The sequence below is a fragment of the Peromyscus californicus genome, unplaced genomic scaffold (genome assembly GCF_007827085.1).
Source record: "Peromyscus californicus insignis strain IS unplaced genomic scaffold, ASM782708v3 Scaffold_5__1_contigs__length_169319896, whole genome shotgun sequence".
Taxonomy (NCBI): Eukaryota; Metazoa; Chordata; class Mammalia; order Rodentia; family Cricetidae; genus Peromyscus; species Peromyscus californicus.
The window spans coordinates 16,583,820-16,601,648 of record NW_026294573.1 but is presented as its reverse complement, the minus strand read 5'-3'; the positions used below and the strand labels follow the sequence as shown (position 1 = coordinate 16,601,648).

Sequence of the window (17,829 nt, the reverse complement as noted above, 5' to 3'; positions counted from 1 at the left end):
AAAATAAAACAGAATAAATAGACGAGCAAAAATAATCATTATAAGAATATAGAAGAACTTAGAATTGTTGCATATTAGCCACATGATCATATAACGGCACTGTAGCTTTTTTTAGACTTGGTTTCCCTGTGTAGCCCTGGCTGGTCTGGAAGTCTCTCTGTAGACTAGGTGGGCCTTAAACTTGTAGAAGATATTCCTACCCGTGTCTTCTGACTTTTGGGATTACACATGTGTACCACTATGGCTAGCCCTGTGTGTGTGAGCCCGCGTGTGTGCACACATGCACACACCATGAGCTCCCATGCGTGCTCACGTGTATGAAGTGCACACATGCACAGAACACGTGTGGAGGGCAGTGACAGCCTCAGCTGTTGGTCTTCACCCTCCACCTTGTTTGGGACAGTGTCCCATTGCCACTGCGTATGCCAGGCTAGCTGCCAAGGAGCTGCCCTCACACCTCCCTGTAGGAGTGCTAGAGTTACAGATGAGCCCTACTGCATCCAACTTGACACGGGTTCTGCGAAGGTTTTACACATCCTTATGAAGCTGATATATGTGTATCATATGACCAACAATTCCACCCTAAGTATTAGCTCAAAGAAATGAAAGTCTATCTGCATGAAGATTCCCACAAGAGCATTCAAAGGAGGCTTATTTGTAACAGCCCAGAGCGGAAGATCGAAACACCTGATAGCAAATGAATGAATCAACAATGATGGGTTATTGCCATCTGGACCAACCTCACAACAGAGGAAGGGGCTTCTGACCCAACAGGTGGGAATGCATCTCAGAAACACAAGAGTGGCAGAGTTCACACTTAGCATGTGCAAGGAAGAAAGAAAGAGAGAGAGAGACACTTATTACAGTCAAGAGAACTACTAGATGTTAGATGCTAGACCTTTATATAAATTAACATTGAAGTGTAAATTAAATTCATACATTCCTTAAACCAGAGCTTACCAAAGCTGAGGTAAGCAGACGTAAAGAACTTAAATAAAGAAACTGAGACCACAGTGAAAAATCTTTCCCAAAGAAAATACTGGGCAAAGATGACCTCACTGTTAAATGCTACCAAATTTCAAGAAACAAATGTTCTTGATTTTACTTGAACTTTTGCAGAAGGAGAGTTAAAAACCACCATCTAGTATGATGACCACGGTCACCACAACCCTCAAACCCAGAGGGGTGGAAGATTCTAGACAATATGTCACCGGCACAAGCCGAATACACACTCAGCAACCAGCCAGGTCCTCAGCCAGGTCAGTCCTGGGAGCTCAAGTTGAGAGGCTTCATGGGAAAGTCTTTTATATGATGAATGACATTAACAGATTAAACAGGAAAGGCTGTAATCATCTCAAGCATCTCAAAATCATTGCAAAAGCATTTAATGCACTCCAAACACAAATTAAGATTCTTTTAAAAAGCTCCCAGTAGAGTTGGGGGTGTGACTCAGTTGCTAGAGTGCTTACCTAGCATGTACAGAGCTCTGGGATCCATCACAGCTCACCAATTAGGGGTGGTAGTGTCCCCTGTGGTCCCAGGGGAGGGACTTGGGAGCAGAGAGCAGGAAGATCAGAACCTTTTCTCGGTGTAATAGCCCTGGCTGTCCTGGAATCCATTTTGTAGACCAGGCTGGCCTTGAACTCACCAAGATCCACCTGCCTCTGCCTCTCAAGTGCTGGGATTAAAGGCGTGAGCCACCTCCGCCCAGCTCAAAGATCTAAATCTTAAGGTCTTGTATATGGAGTTCAAGACACCTAGTACAACCACTATTTGTACACCTATGATTGTATGTACACATTTCGTGTGTGTGTGTGTGTGTGTGTGTGTGTGTGTGTGTGTGTGTGTGTGTGTGTAGAGGCACATGCATCCCATGGCAGTATGTGGAGGTCAGAGGGCAAGTCCCAGGAATTGAACACATGTCTTCAGGCTTGGTGGCAAATGCCTTTCTTTACCTAGTGAGCCTTCTCACGCCTCTCAACCTCTCTCTTTTGAGACAGGGTCTCTCACTAGAACCTGGGATGACTGGTTCTAGGCAGGGCAGCAAGCCCCAGGATCAGCCTGTCTCCAACTTCTCAACATTGGGACCACAAGTCCGTTTCACTAGCTTCTCAACACTGGAACCACAAGTCCGTATCACCAAGCCCCGGGATCAGCCTGTCTCCAGCTTCTCGACACTGGGACTACAAATCCATATCACCAGCTTCTCAACACTGGGACCACAAGTCCGTATCACCAAGCACCACTTTCTACACAGGCTTCAGGAACTGAACTCAGATCCTCATACTTGAGCGACAAGCACTTTACTGCCCGAGCCATCTCCCCGGGTCCGTGTTCATCAGGATTTCTAAATGCTCTTTCCACATCAGCAAAAGGCTGAGAACCAAAGCCAGCAAACATGAATGGAGGCTGGGAGTGTAGCTCAGGGGCGGAGTGTTTGCAAGCTGGAGACTTTGGATTTCATCCTTAGCACGAGATAAAAGAAAGAAATATTGTGGAATAGTTCTTCACAGGAGGTATTATACAGCAGTGAAGAAGTGAGTCACAGATACATGCAAAAATATAGCTGAGCCTCAGCAATAGAAGACTGATAGAAAACAGTTAGAATTTACATACAGTGTGATGCTCTTTCACAGAGTTAAATGCATACTTTGCATATGCATACGACATATACATGTGACTGTAAATACTAATCCCAAAGGATTATGGGAGAAATCTCAATCAGTAAGGTGCCTGCTGCACAGCATGAGGACATGAGCTCAGGTCCCCAGAATCTTCTGGAAAACCAACCATTCAACAACCATAGGAAGCGGTAGTGCATGCTTGCAATCCCAGCAGGGAGGATAGATACAGGAAAATTCCTGCAGCTCACTGGCCAGCCAGTCTATGAGCTAGAGGTTCAGGGAGAGACCTTCTGCAAAGAGGTGGAGAGCAATAGAGGAAGACACCTGAGACCAACCTGACCACAACATGCATGTACACCCACCCATGTGCACATACCCACAGGCATGCACACACTCACACATACCTATAAAAATAAATGAGGGATGATAAGCCACATATATGGTGTTTATCTATATATGTATAGTATTAATACTCATAAATAACAACAAAGATCAATAGGCTGGGCATGGTGGTACATGCTTTTAATCCCAGCATGTGAAGGCAGTTTGTAAACTGTTTTATACTGTGATGTCTTTATTAATGTGTAATTTTGGGGATGAACAAGCAAGAAAAGGCTGTGGCTTGACAATGATGTGTTTTGTGTGTCAAGTTAACAAGGAGTCAGCTGTCCTAGCTGGTTTTATGTCAACTTGACACAAGCTAGAGTCATCAGAGAGAAGGGGGCCTCCACTGAAAAAATGCCTCCATAAGATCAGGCTGTAGACAAACCTGCAGGGCATTTTCTTAGTTAGTGACTGATGGGGGAGCGCCCAGCCCATTGTGGGTGATGCTACCCCTGGCCTGGTGGTCCTGGATTCTATAAGAAAGCAGTCTGAACAAGCCATGGTGAGCAAGCCGGTAAGTAGCACCACTCCATGACCTCTGCATCAGTCTCTGCCTCCAGGTTCCTGCTTTGAGTTCCTTTCCTGACTTCCGTCGATGATGAATAGTGACATGCAAGTGTAAGCCAAATAAAGCCTTTCCTCCTGGGGTTGCTTTGGTCATGGTGTTTCATCACAGCAGTAGGAACCCTGACTAAGACATGGGGGTTCTGAATTTGTTGACATAAGTAACTAAACAAGGTTCCAGTTACAGAGCAGTGACGAGACCACTTAGAGACAGTCAGGTTGGCCATTAACCCAGGGACAGATCTCCGGTCCATAAAAAACAGTGAGCAGGACTCCCAGCAAGATCCGCACCAGGCCAGGCAGACAGAAGAAACACCTGCTCCTCATCCAGGCTCAGAGAGACCCAAGCAATCTTAGGAATTAATAACCACTTTGTTCTCACGGTTTCTGAGGTTCAGTAGATCCATCACCCAGAACCCAGGTCAGGTCACTAAATCCCCTATGTTTAGAAGAGCCCCGCCCTCCACCTGTTGAACAAGGCAAGGACAGGACTGCCTGTAAATGCTTAGTAAGCAGTCGTTTCTAGAGAAGCAACGTGGAAAAAGACAGGTAGGGGTGAGGAAGCCTAGATTTAGTACCATCCCTCCACCTGTGACCTTGGGAAGACCATTTCTGTCCCTGGGCGTTGCAGTCCCATCTGTACCTGAAGGGGGCAGCGGCAGTGAGCCACCAAAGCTGTTCTGTTGTGAAGGGGCCACCAACAAACAGGCCACTCACCTCTGCTTTCTCCCGCCAGGTCCTGTTCATTCACCATCCATCTGGGTCAAAGGCCACATGTCCCAGGTCCTACCCATCTTCCTGACATCACCCCTAGTTCCAACCCTCTGACCTCTGTGCCAATTTCTCTCATCCTAAGTTTTATTTTTTAATTTCTTTTCTCCCTTTCTTTTGGTTTGTTTTATTTCTGAGATGTTTTTGAGACAGGGTCTCATGTAACCCAGATTGGCCTGGAACTCACTACGTAGCTGAGGATGACCTTGAACCTCCCAAAGCTGGAATTATAGGCATGTGCCACTATGCCTGGTTTATTCTCTTCTTATGGTTTAGGGTTTGCCCTTGAGCTCCTAGAACACTCTTTGTACAGGTCTTTGACCCCTCTCTCTCACCCTCCAGCTTAAAGGCCACCACCTCCAGAGTCCCCACCTTCAATCCTTCAAAAACCTGCTCCTTGTCATACCTGTTCCTATTGGAAATAAATTTTGTTAACTTTTTTTTTTTTTTTTTTTTTTTTTTTTTTGGTTTTTCGAGACAAGGATTCTCCATGTAGTTTTGGTGCCTGTCCTGGATCTCACTCTGTAGACCAGGCTGGCCTCGAATTCACAGAGATCCGCCTGGCTCTGCCTCCCAAGTGCTGGGATTAAAGTCATGTGCCACCACCACCCAGCAAATTTTGTTAACTTTTTTCTCTGTCTTTTCCCAGGTGATGGAGCTCGGGCAGGGGCCAGGCACTGCTTTGGCTCCTAAACCAGACAAGACACCCATACACACAAAATAATACAATCAGATTTAAAAGTAAATTAGTAGGGGCTGGAGAGATGGCTCAGTGGTTAAGAGCACTGACTGCTCTTCCAGAGGACCTGGGTTCAATTTCCAGCACCCACATGGCAGCTCACACCCGTCTGGAACTCCAGTTCCAGGGGACCCAACACCCTTACACAGACATACGTGCAGGCAAAACACCAATGTGCCTAAAATAAAAACAAACAAACAAATAAAAATAAGTGAAGTAATATACAGAAATAAAGGTTTGTCGAATGGCTAAATGGGGGGTCCTCTTACACCCTTCTCTCTTCTCCTCTTCCTGGCTCTTTTCTCCCTTCTCTGCGTTCACAGGTACCAAAAGTCTGGCACCCACTAAGGGACCCTTGAAATGCCACTCCAGCAGGAATTTCTTGGGACAAGGGTGCCTTTCTTCCCCCACCTGGAGCCACTCCAGGCAAAGAGGGACAAAGTTCTACCTAGCAGGGCTGCCTCTCTCCCTGGTGGCATCTGGGCCTAGGCCGCCACAGCCCCTGGAATGGGCATTTTCTCTGGAGTCTGCCCCGGGCAGCTGGAATGTGCCACAGGACACGGAGGCTGGCAGAGGTCTGCACTGTGAGCCCTGCCTGGCCAAGAGCCATGGGGGAAGCACTTGGTTATTCAGCCAGGGTAGCTGCCCAGGGGGAAAGGGTGCACTTCCCCCACCACAGGGAAGCAGGGCAGCCGGCCTGGCACAGCCTGGGAGCCCATGGCAGAGGAGGAAACTGGAGAGCAAAACTCTTGCATGAGTCACTGCGGGGAGATTCCTCCATCCCAGGAAGACTCTGGAAGCAGGAGACAGAAACTCTGCGAAATCAGGCCCAAGGCCAGAGTCCTGGCTGGAGGCTGGGCCAGTCCCACCACCCAGACTCCTGAGCTAGCAGTGGCCTCCCCTTGACCTGGAGACACAGGGGACAGATAAACTCTTCATGGTCGCTCTGGGGCAGGGGGCAGGTCAGTGATTCCCTGGGGTGTTACGTACACTAATCCTGCTGCTTGCTCAACTCCTGTCCCCCCCCCTAACTCTAGCTCCAGAAGAAGCCATAGGTTCAAGCATTTAGGCATCCAGCCCACAGAGATTTCTCCAGTGACTGAGTGGACCAGCCTAGAATCTGGAGCCAGGCTGCTGGCGTTCACCTTTGGATTAACCTTTTCGAGAGCTGCATGACCTGGGACATATCCCTTCCTTTCCTCTCTGCAACTTCACCTTTGAGGAAAGGATTCCGGAACCAACTTCTTGGAGACATTTGAAGCTAATGAGGAAGGAAGGGGGTAAGAAACCTCTTAGCAGGCCACACTGTGTGGAGCTTTAGTAAATGGCAGCTCTCGGGAGTCACAACATTAATAAGCAGATTAAGGAGAAGCAGGATGGAAACTCTGCACCAAATATTCCCAAGGGAGACATAGCTTCACTCCCCAAAGTCAAGCCCAGATTGGTACAAACCAAACCAGAAACCAGGGCACAAAGAGTCCAGGCACTGGGTTCAAATCTCAGCACCACCATTAGCCAGCTCTGTAGGCCTGGGCACTTCAGGGTTCCTGTTTCTGTGTGACACACATCACATGGCTCCCCACCCACCCTGAAACGGTGAGACCTTCCTTCCCCAGTCTGCACACTGCCAGCTCTGGGCGGCGCCAGGGAATCCAGGAACTGACATGTTGGGTCTGCCCCAGATGGGGTGAGGCGACAGGTCAGTTACCTTCCCTGGCAATCTCTCTGGACCCAACCTCCAGGAAAATAAGGGAAAGGCCTCCACAAATGAGGATACCAGTTTCTTCCCCATGTATTACACAGAGCCCTGACTCTGCTCTTACACGGACCTGACTGCCTGGGGCCAGCCCAGTGAGGTGCCAGGAAGCCAGCAGGAAACGTCCAGAATCCTCCAGGCAAAAGCCACAGCCTCACAGCTGGAGAGCACACCCAGACCCTCTAGTCACTCACCACTTGTTGGTCAAGTCCCCACGTGTGACCAGAAACAGTAACAGCAGCAGAAGTCCCTCCCTCCCCCGACCCAAGAGGCAATGAGAGGGAGCTACTGCACCTACCACACATCAGACAGAGTGCGGGCCGCCGGGCGGGGCCTCCGTCCTTTCTCTGCTGAAGGCACTCTGGTTTGCAGGTGGGTCTCCTTCTCCCAGCTTCTACCCAGGGCACGGCGGGCGGCCTGCACATCTCATGATGGTCACAAGACCCACCATGTGCTCCACGCTGGGCTGGGTGGGTGTTTTCTTGGAGGTTTCACGGTCTGGGCAGCAGACATGCTCTCCTCACACCTTCATGCTCTTATATAGTTGAACTCTTGAATCTGGGGCAGGGCTCTTGGGGAACTGAAAGCTGGCGGGGGGCGGGGGGGGGGGGCGCTCCTATCTTATGCTCCTTAGGGCACATGCAGCTTTGGGGACAGTCAAACCTTTGTACTGGAGAGCAACCGTCTGACCTGGAGAATGTGTGCTCAATCTCCCTGAGCCTTGGATACAAGAAGTAAATGAATAAAGATCTGCGATGGGCTTAGAACAAAGCTGGGCTCGGGACAGACCTTATTTTAGATCAACATACACTGATATATCTATCAATATACAGATCTCTAGTGGAGTTAGTTATTCAATACATAGATACTGAGACCCAGAAGTCACACAAGGTCACTGTTTTTTTTTTTTTTTTTTAAGTAATCTCTGTGGGATTTTATTCCTCAAATATTTATTCATCTAACAAGCTTGTATGATGTGACTACCATGCACCAGGGAGCAGGTATAGGTGGATTCGGGAAATGACCCCTGGGACTGTTATTTACTTTTGGTTTGTCAAACCAGGATCTTGGTTTGTCTCTCGGGCATGCTTGAACTCTCTATCTTCCTGTCTCTACGCTCCAATGGACAGAGCTAGGAAGACCACAATGGGGTGAGGGAAGGTGGCCAGGGTGAGGCCAGGAGAGGCTCAGGTGGTAAACATAAGCCTTCGCATGTCCTTAGATCAGAGAGCTGGCGGGCTACGGGAAGCCTGGCAGGTGCACTCCTTGGAAGTGCAGGAGCCCTGAACCCTATGGGTGTTTTTTGTGGGGCTCTGCCCTCCTGGAGCTCACACTCCAGGCCAGGCACCAGGCTCTGACCAAGGTCTAGAAGACAGCCCATCATGGGGCTGGAGAGATGGCTCAGAGGTTAAGAGCACTGACTGTTCTTCCAGAGGTCCTGAGTTCAATTCCCAGCAACCACATGGTGGCTCACAACCATCTGTAACAAGATCTGGTGCCCTCTTCTGGCCTGCAGTCATACATGCTGTATACCTAACAAATAAATAAATCTTTAAAAAAAAAAAAAAAAGAAGACAGCCCATCAGGTGGTCCTATCAGAGGGACCACAGGCCGGGAGAGCGCCCTGCAGGGAGGCTGGGCAGGGAAGGGCAGAACCCAAAGAGCTGGAGACACACTTAGGGGAGGCTGGGCTCATCACTTAAATTTGAGGGTAGCTTTTGCCATCAATCTGACCTTGAGCAAGGTGCCTTGCCTCTCTGAGCCTCAGTTTCCCCTCTTGCTAAATGAAGACATAACTTTCAGGTATGACCAACCTTTTGACATTGCGACAAGATGTTGTCATCTATAAAATTTACACTCAAGAGCCACACAACAGTTACTGCCCCCACCCCCCAAGACAGGGTTTCTCTGTGTTACAGCTCTGGCTATCCTTGAACTCACTTTGTAGACCAGGCTGGCCTTGAACTCACAGAGATACGCCCGGCTCTGCCTCCCGAGTGCTGGGATCAAAGGTGTACTTCAGTTACTTTTTTTAATCACAAAAAAATCCCTAATTTGGAGCCCCACTTTTAGCCGTCCTCAGGGGGGCAGACTGGACGTGCCTGTAAGGATCCTCGGAGCTCATGAATAAGAAATGGCTTTAATGCCCAGTATGGTGGCACACCTTTAATGCCAGCACTCAGGAGGCAGAGGTAGGTGGATCTCTGTGAGTTCAAGGCCAGCCTGTCTACAGAGAGTTCCAGGTAAGCCAGAGATTCATAGTGAGACTTTGTTTCAAAAACAAAAAAGGGGGCCGGGCGGTGGTGGCGCACGCCTTTAATCCCAGCACTCGGGAGGCAGAGCCAGGCGGATCTCTGTGAGTTCGAGGCCAGCCTGGGCTACCAAGTGAGTTCCAGGAAAGGCGCAAAGCTACACAGAGAAACCCTGTCTCGAGAAACCAAAAAAAAAAAAAAAGGAAGAAATGGCTTTAAAAGTTGAAGTACAGCGAAAGCCTGGATACAGAGACTGCAGGAGTGTCAAATCCATGCTATGCAGTGGATTGAAATAAACCTGGGATGCGTCCGGGATGCGCACATACAGGCAACAGGGCAGGCCCACCCCCACTCAAGTTAAAGCCACACTCCTGAACACTGCCCCCCCCCCACACACTCCAGGCTCAAAGAACAAGCAGGGCACTCCCTGTGTGAGCCTCGGCCCACTCTTCTCCCTCTCTGAGCTTCAGTTTCCGATTTGCAGAGGTCCCCTTTTGAGTCTAGGGAAGAGCCAGTTTTGAGCTGTGGCTTCCTGATGGAACACATGATTAGCACATGATTAGGCCTTGGGTTCCATTCTCAGCATTGCCGATGGTAGAACACTCTCCACTCCCACTTGCAAAGGAATGTCACCTCCTAAGTGACACTGGTGACCCAGGAAGGGCTAACATGGAGGCTGGCTGCCCTACGATTGACTGGAAAGCAAGCTGAAGACTCAAACAACATACTTCCCTTGAGCCAAGTTTTGGCTGGGCTGTTCTAGGAATTAACGGCCCGGATGCATATAAATAAGGCTAACAGAGGGGTGAGTGGATAAGACATTTAGTAGGTGTTCCTTTCTGTTACTATTATTGTTACCACTGTTGCGGTTATTAGGGAGGGAGGGAGAGGGAACCTTCAGTTCTTTCCAGGAAAGCCTCAAACAGCCCCTTCCTTGCCCCTCTTACTTAAGCCAGGGCAGCAGCCAGACCCACAAACCAGAATTCTTCTTGAGGCTAAATGTGGGGACCTGCTGTGGCCCCGTGAAAGGTCTTACACCACACCAGAAGCCAGTTCTGGCACAGGCCGTCTCAGAGCCCTTCCTGCACTCACTGAACCGAGTGCCTCCTGGACCAGCCTGTTTCCCACTACTCCTGGTCCACCACATTGCTACATTTAATCCAGTTCTGGGTTGTCCTTCTTGCTGTGTGCCAGTTCTCATTAGTGACTTGTGGCTGTCGTGGAGTAGCATACTGTAGTGGAAGGAATTTCAGCAGGAAAGAGAGCAGCGGTTGATTAATGATGTCTGTCACAGGTGCAGGACAGGGGAGTGGCAGCATGCATGTCAGCTTTGTGTCACCAAGGAACTAGGAGAGTCCTAAGGCCCTGTTTCATTTGCATGAAAGATGGGTTTCAGGAAAGATACTAGATTGTGGAGATGAGAACAAAAACAAGGCTACTCAGCTGGGATTCAAATCCGTTCCCTCCGGGTGCTAGGGATGATTCCTGCTAGGACCGCGCTGGCCTTCTGGACCAGGAAGGGGTGTGACCAGGCTGAGATTCATTTGTCTGGGAGAGCAGATGCTGCTGAATTAGAAGTCCTGGTGGTGCTAGGTCCCCTCCCTTTGGGGACCACAACCCTGCTTTGCAAATCCTAGACAGACGGTTCAACTGAAAATAGTGTGTACAACGAAGTTTCCTGGGGACTTGCATCCAAACATCAAACCTCTTCTGACCAGGCGTGAGACTTAACCTCCGGCCTAACCGCTGGTAGTGCAGATACTTTGTAACTCTGTGGCTTTCAGAAAGTTACTTACCATCGCTAAGCTTCGTACTTTGTAAGATGGACAAAATAGCAAGTTAAAGACATTCAATGTAATTAGCTCAGCTTCTGGCCCAGAAAAAGCCCTTACTATTAGGTATAAGGATGGGTCAAATTGTATTATCTACAAAAGATAAGCGCTGAAGGATAAGGGCTTGAACAAGCTGCAAAGAGGAACGCTTAATAGCCATGATCACCATGATTGCCCGTGAATTATTATTTTTTTGTTTTGTTTTGTTTTGTTTTTCGAGACAGGGTTTCTCTGTGTAGCTTTGCAACTTTCCTGGGACTCACTTGGTAGCCCAGGCTGGTCTCGAACTCACAGAGATCCGCCTGGCTCTGCCTCCCGAGTGCTGGGATTAAAGGCGTGCGCCACCACCGCCCAGCTGCCGTGAATTATTAAACTTTATTATTTCAACATAAATAAGGAAATGATCCTTCCAGGAAGCTGGCTTATGCCACTCGTGGCTCAGGGAAGACAGCCGCTCGAATGGGTCAATTGCAACAAGGAGAGTTGTCTAGTTCCCAGTGAGGGAAATGTGTGCCCAATATTCGGGGCTGCCATAGGACCAAATGAATGTCACCAGGAATGTTAGAGACAGTGGACTAAGGGAAGGCAGGGGTGCGTGTGTTCCTGGGGACTGAACCCGGGGACTCACAAGCCCTATATCCTCTTTGTGCTGAGTTTCAACACTTTGAGGCGCACACTCACCTATTGCCCAGGCAGGCCTTGAACTTATTATCCTCCTGCCTCAGCTCCTAAGTAACTGGGATTGAAGGCCTGAAGCAGGCTTTCTTTTCTTTTCTTTTTCACAGATTCGTGTAATCCAGGTTGGCCTCAAACTTAATATATATAGCTAAGGATGACCCTGAACTTCTGTGTGCTGGGCTTGCCATGCTGCCATGCCCAGTTTACTTAGCACTGGTGATGGCCTTTGTGAATAAACAAGCATTCTACCCACTCGACACACACCCAGCCCGGAGGAGGTTTAACAATCGGAGGAGACAGGCACAGCAATTTAGCAATGGGCATGCCTAGAAGGAAGGAGTTGAGGACCGGGACAGTCCTGACTTAGCAGCAGATACGTGAGTCAATCCCATCTTGGCCTCTGCAGCCAGCTGGACCCAATGCCTGCTGACCGCCAGATGAAGGACAGAACTTGACCCTTCAACCCAGAGGACGAGGACTAAGTCCAAACACAAGCCCAGGGGAGGGTAATGTAATTACAGTATTTAACAGGCTGAGGCAGGAGGACTGCCAAAAGTCTGAGGCCAGCCTGAGCTACATAGTGAAACTCTGTTTCAAAAAACCAAACCAGAAGAATAACAAAAGACGGGGGTCACAGGTGCAGGAGGGGCCAGGGGCTCGCAACAGGGTCTCTCTGGTCCTACTAAACAGAAAACACCTTCCAGACCCTTCCACAGGTCTAAAACATTTATGTCTCTTTAGCAAGAGGGCAGAATGGGGCATGTGTATGTGAGTGCCGAGAGGTCGGGGTAGATCAAAGCACGATTTTACACAGGGTATGTCAACCTCTGCAAGTGCATGGGGCAAGGGACCTGACATCACTGTCAGGAATTGAGGTCCCCCCAGTTCATTTTGTGTCCCCAGAATAGCTTATCCATGTGGACCTAGACTCATGGCCGGCTACGCTCCATATTTATCCACTGGGCACCACAGCCTCCCATGATGCCCTCTTGCTCGAACAGTGATTCTGAGACTCCAACCAAGGCCATTTTGGTACCCACCTGTCATCAAAGACTTTTTGGCACCAGCAAAGGGATGAAGAAGAGAGCCGTGGTTAAGATTGTAGGCCCTGTGTGTGACAAGGGCATGAGATGAGGTGAGGTGACAGATACCACGTGAGTCCCTTCTCCCAATGTTGCTCATGCCCGAGAGAGTAGCTATGTCTTGGGCAGTCCCAGCCAGCTTAATGTTGACAGGTAGGCAATGACACCCCATCCCTCAAACTTCTGGAGTCCCTAGATTCCAGTGAAGCAGGAAAAGGCTCCCCACCTAGCCAGTGTCTTTGAGAGAAACATCCAGGCCACAGCAGCAGCAGACCAAGCGCTCCTATCCTAGGTCCCGCCCCAGCCCCCTGCAGGCTGGCCCCAGCCACCCACAGTCATTCAAATATGATCTGAGCCTCTGTTTAAGGCCTCCCAACTCTGCCCCTGAACTACAAACTCGGGGGCAGCTGGCGATGTTGGCGAGGTGAGTGGGCTGTGCAAGGGACTGGGGCACCTCAGGAACTGCAGTTAAATGGACACAGCAGCTGTGGCTCAGCTCCCGCCACCGTGGCCAGGCAGGGGCGTGGTCCCGTAGAGCCACATCTTCTGATCTTTCAAGAGAAGCCAGAAACCAGTGTTTTTATGTAAAATGAAACCAGCCGGGTTTAACAACACCAACAACTAAATTGAAGCTTTGAACTCACTGTAGGAGCCAAGCCCACAGCCCCTGAAACCTCCAGGCTCTGGGCCCTCCACACACAGTAGGCCAGATGTGAGGGACCTCAGTTAGGCCCATCTCAAGTTTAAGGAAATCCCACCCTCCTTTTTCTTCAGACATCTTGGTTTATAGATGGGGAAACTGAGGCTAGAAAAGGGAGGTGACTTACCCAAGGTCACACAGGTCAACACCTCTCCTGAGCTCAAGATCTCTCCCATCACCCACACCATCTTCTTCCTCCCTTGAGCGATTACAGCTTTTCAAACAAAGGTAAGTTGGGGCTGAGGACATGTCTAGCATGCATGAAGCCCTTGGTTCTCATCCCAGGACATAAACCAGGCCTAGAGGTAGTCACCTGTGATCCCAGAACACAGGAGGCGGAGGCAGGAGGATCAGAAAAGTTCAAGGCTATCTTCTGCTACATAGCAAGTTTCAAGGCCAGCCTGGGCTATATGAGACCCCGCTTCAAATAAATAAACAAAAGCAAATTAAGGATATATAATGGAAGTGACACACCAAAACACCAAGTTCAAGAGGAGCATGGGGGGGTGTCACTTTTGGAAAATCCAAAGAGCCAGGAGGCTGAGTCTAAGCAACTGTCTGCCTCTGGGCAAACCTCTTTCCCTTTCTGGGCCTCAAAGATACCAATGTACACAGGCAGCAGCGTCTGGAGGCCTGGCCGGTCTACAATTCTGAGCATCTCTGAGGTCTCCTCTCCAGCCAGCACTTTGCGGCCTCTGATGACTATAAAGCAATAATAATAATAATAATACTGGGAGGGCAAGTCCACGCTAGCCAGGAAAGAACACCACAGTTTTAGAGAAACCCGATCCTTGGTTACTGGAATTCGAAGGGGACCATGGTAATAACATGGGGGGCAGTTTAACCACCATCCTAGAGTTAAACAAAAACACATCTGCTTCAACTTCTTCATCTCCTCCCCCAGCCCCTACCCTCATCTCAAATTTTACCCCTTCATTTGAGAAGTTAAATTAAATGCAAACAATTGATTTCATGCCACAGCGAGGCTGGGGTTTGAAGCATGGAAAACTTAAAGCATGGGCTTTTTCTGGGAGCAATTACAAAATGTATGAGGCAGGGTATGAGAAGGCAGATAAATATAGAGAGCACTTTGGAGTGTTCTTTGGACGTGGAGCATCAAATAATGATACTGGGAACCCACTATGAGCTGACACTCAGAGAGGGAAAGAGATCTGCTTCATGTCACAGGTGTCGAGAACTGGAACCAAGGTACTGACTCAAGCCAGCCCTTTCCCAGTTTTCTAGGCTGTCCCCTTGGGCTATGAAACTGCCTCCCAGGGAACACAAACTTCTCCAGAAGAATCCATATAGGTGAAGCCTCAAGTTCGTAAACTGCTTATGACCTGGCGAACCCTCGGCAACTCTGTAATGATAACCCCCCACGTGACAGATGAGAAAACAAAGGGTCCAAGAGAAGAGAGGCTTGTCCAGGGTCACACAGCAACACAGATGATGAATTTTTAATCTACTGCCTCCCACTGTATTCTGAAGGATAGAACAGCTCCAGAAAAAGGAGGGGGGAAAAGCCAAAATAACAAACATACCACACAGCCCAGCCCTGCTGTGCCAATGACGATGAGGCTGATGTTCGAGGGAGCTCAGTCAGCATTCCTGTGGCCAACGCGGAGAATTCTGAGCACCAGTTCTCAGCCCGGTTTGCTCACACTCCCCACAATGCACTCCTCCAGCTCCTCAGTTTTGTGTTAATAAGCCCAGTCAGATAGACTTCATGCTGAGAGCTTCAAGCTCCACCCCTGAATTCTGCCTCCCCCACCCCACCCCACCACCCATCTTCCCTTCCCCAGAAACCAGAAGCCCACAGACTGTATAGCAGGGAGATGATGGGACTTGAAATTGTAGGTCTTTGGGCCTAGCCCTGGATGCCCGAGTGGCTTCTATATGTCCCAGGGCAAGTCACTGTCCCTTCCAGAGGTTTCTTCACAGAAAAGGATAACATCTCCTATCTTTGCAGAATAGACAGGACAGGGATTGGCACTGAGCTGCACAATGAGGTAGGGGTGGATGGCAGGAGATTCCGGGGCTGTGCCCAGCCTGGAGCTCCAGGCTCACTTCCCAGGAGGGAGGAAGTGGGTCTGAGTAACAATGAGGGCAGAGTGCTCCCTCATGGCACAGCCCAGCAGGGAGTGGGCAGAGCCTGGGCAAAGGTGGTAGACGGGACCGCAGGGTACAGAGCAATGACATAACTCTCTCTACACGGACTCTGATGCAATTTCTGCTGAGATCGGAGCTGAGAACAGCCGCTGTTTTCTAACGCGTGAACCTGATAAACACCTCGCAAGCTGTACTCAGAGAGTCCTCCCCACCAGCAGGTTCTCAGGACCTATCAACTATAGCCCCTCAGCTACAATGAGACCGGAGCTGTGCCCTGATCACACAGCTAGATGGCCTATCTTCATCAGTACCACGTGCTGCCTGCTCCCAGTGACACACACATTGTTAGTTACATTTTTACTCCTTTCTTTGAGAATTACCTCATTTTGATTCTACCATAGCAGTTTTGACACTCAAATCCTCAAAGCCTGAAAAGATTTTGTCACGCCAATGTCCACTCCCGGGGAGGGGGGGGTATGTCCTTACCGTGCCTTCGTCAGCACCTAGAACAGCACTTAGCACAAAGCAGGTGTCTAGTAAGTTTGGGTGGATTGAAGATACCCAATGTTCTGGCCTGCCTGGAATTTTGGTTCATTGTAGTCCTAAGGTATAGATGGGACCATCAGGGACATGGATGGGGACCAGCCCAGCCCTGTCTCACTCCACCAGTGGGCCTTTGAGAAGTTGTGTTCTCCCCAGGGAATTCAGGGACAGTTCAGAAACTGGGCAGGGAGGCAGAGAGAGATGGGCAGGGGTTGGAGAGGCAGGAGTTGGTGGAGAAGACCAAAGGATGGAGGATGCGGGGAGGCAGATCCAGTCCAGGAAGATCTGAAGGGGGCTGTCCATCTCTTGGGCTGCAGGAGAGCATAGGGACAGTTCAGCCACAGGATTCAAATCCTGAAGTCACTTGCCTACACTGTCTACAGCTCACTTGTCCCATTTGTAAGTGAGATGTCTGCCAGGTGTCAGCGCAGTTTTTAGCACACAGTAGGCATTCAATAAACACTTGTCATTTTCACTAATTCTCACCCAGCCTGAGAATCTGGGCCTGCCTGAGGGGGGCCTTTGAGTTCTTCTTGGGGCCCAAACATTCTTTCAGGCCTGAGACCCACCCCTCTTTTTACATTTATGTATGTTTGTATGTATGTATGCATGTATGTGTATGTATGTATGATTTGGGACACAGTCTCCCTAGGCAGCCCAGGCTGGCCAGCTCTCCTCAGCCTCCAGATTGCCAGCATCACTCACTCCAACCCTCTTTTAATCAAGGATTCACAGGCACACCCCAGAGTCCTTTGCAAGTCCCCCTCCCCCAGGCCCATTACTGTTGAAAAGGATCACTACGGACAATGTGGGTGAGGATGAAGTTTTCCTCCGCCTTGGGTCTTGCCGCTGTGACTGTGCCTTTAACCCTTTCTTACCCAGACCGGGCAAGGCAGCAGCCCCACTCTCACCTGCTCGCAACCCAGAGCCGGTCTCAGGCTCCTTCCGTTTCCTGGGCTCCCCTACTCCTAGACAGCCACTAGCACGCGGTCTCCGATCTCTCCCGCCAAGGATCCCAGCACGTGCTTCCCAGATGCTCCCCGACTATTTTAGACACCAAGGGGGACAGTGGCTTGGAACCACAGAGAGCGCAGCTGTGGGCTACGGTGCCGTGTAGACACCGGGAGCAGGTGCTTAGCATGAGGATGGGGTCCTGGTTAGCGGCTCCGCGGGCGCCACGTCCATCATTCAACCAGGCCCCAAGAAGTGCGCGCGGGGATCGGAGAAGAACGAGTGGTCGTGGGTCCTCAGGGCACCTGACCTTCCACGTGTCCCCACCGTGACTGGGACAGTCACTGCGGGCTGGCGGAGCGCGCATGTAGGGGTCGAGCCAGCCGCGGGCGCACCATGCGTTCCTTACCTGCAGACACTCGTGGGGAGGGTCCGTCCCGGCGCGCGAGCGGCGGCCCTAGGGAGCGCAGTGGCGGGAGCGTACGCTGGCGGCCACCTCCCCCGCCGGCTTATGAAGGCAGCCTGGCCCGTGCGCCCGCGGGTCTCCCCGCCCCCGCCCGCCCTGCCCCCGCCCCGCGCCCCGAGCCCCAGGCCGGTGCCTCCGTGTTGCCAGGGCGCCCCCTGCCGGGAACGCGACTCTCGGCCGGCCCGAGGGTTACAGCAGACCGGGTGGCCAGCCTTGCCTCCCTCTCCCTGCGTCCGATCCTGGCCTCTGGGGTCTTTATCTTGATTTCTTTGTAGGAGTCTTTGTCCCTCGATGGCTGTGCCGGTCCATGCGCGTCTGTCTAGGAGTCTGTAGACTCACTTGGCTTCCCTTAAGTCTCTACCTACACATTTTTGT

General features: G+C 50.4%; 1 protein-coding gene across 2 annotated transcripts in view; it reads right to left on the bottom strand.

Annotated features, from left to right (window-relative positions):
• Positions 1–17,523, bottom strand: part of Alpl (alkaline phosphatase, biomineralization associated) — a 56,797-nt gene extending 39,274 nt beyond the window's left edge. Inside the window, exon 1 of one of the 2 annotated variants that reach the window (XM_052717856.1) lies at positions 17,398–17,523. The gene's annotated coding sequence lies outside the window, so the exon portion shown is untranslated. Of the gene's footprint in view, positions 1–7,136; positions 7,319–17,397 lie in introns of those variants that run through there. The other variant, XM_052717858.1, reaches the window with a different exon arrangement.
• Positions 17,524–17,829: the final 306 nt, after the last annotated feature.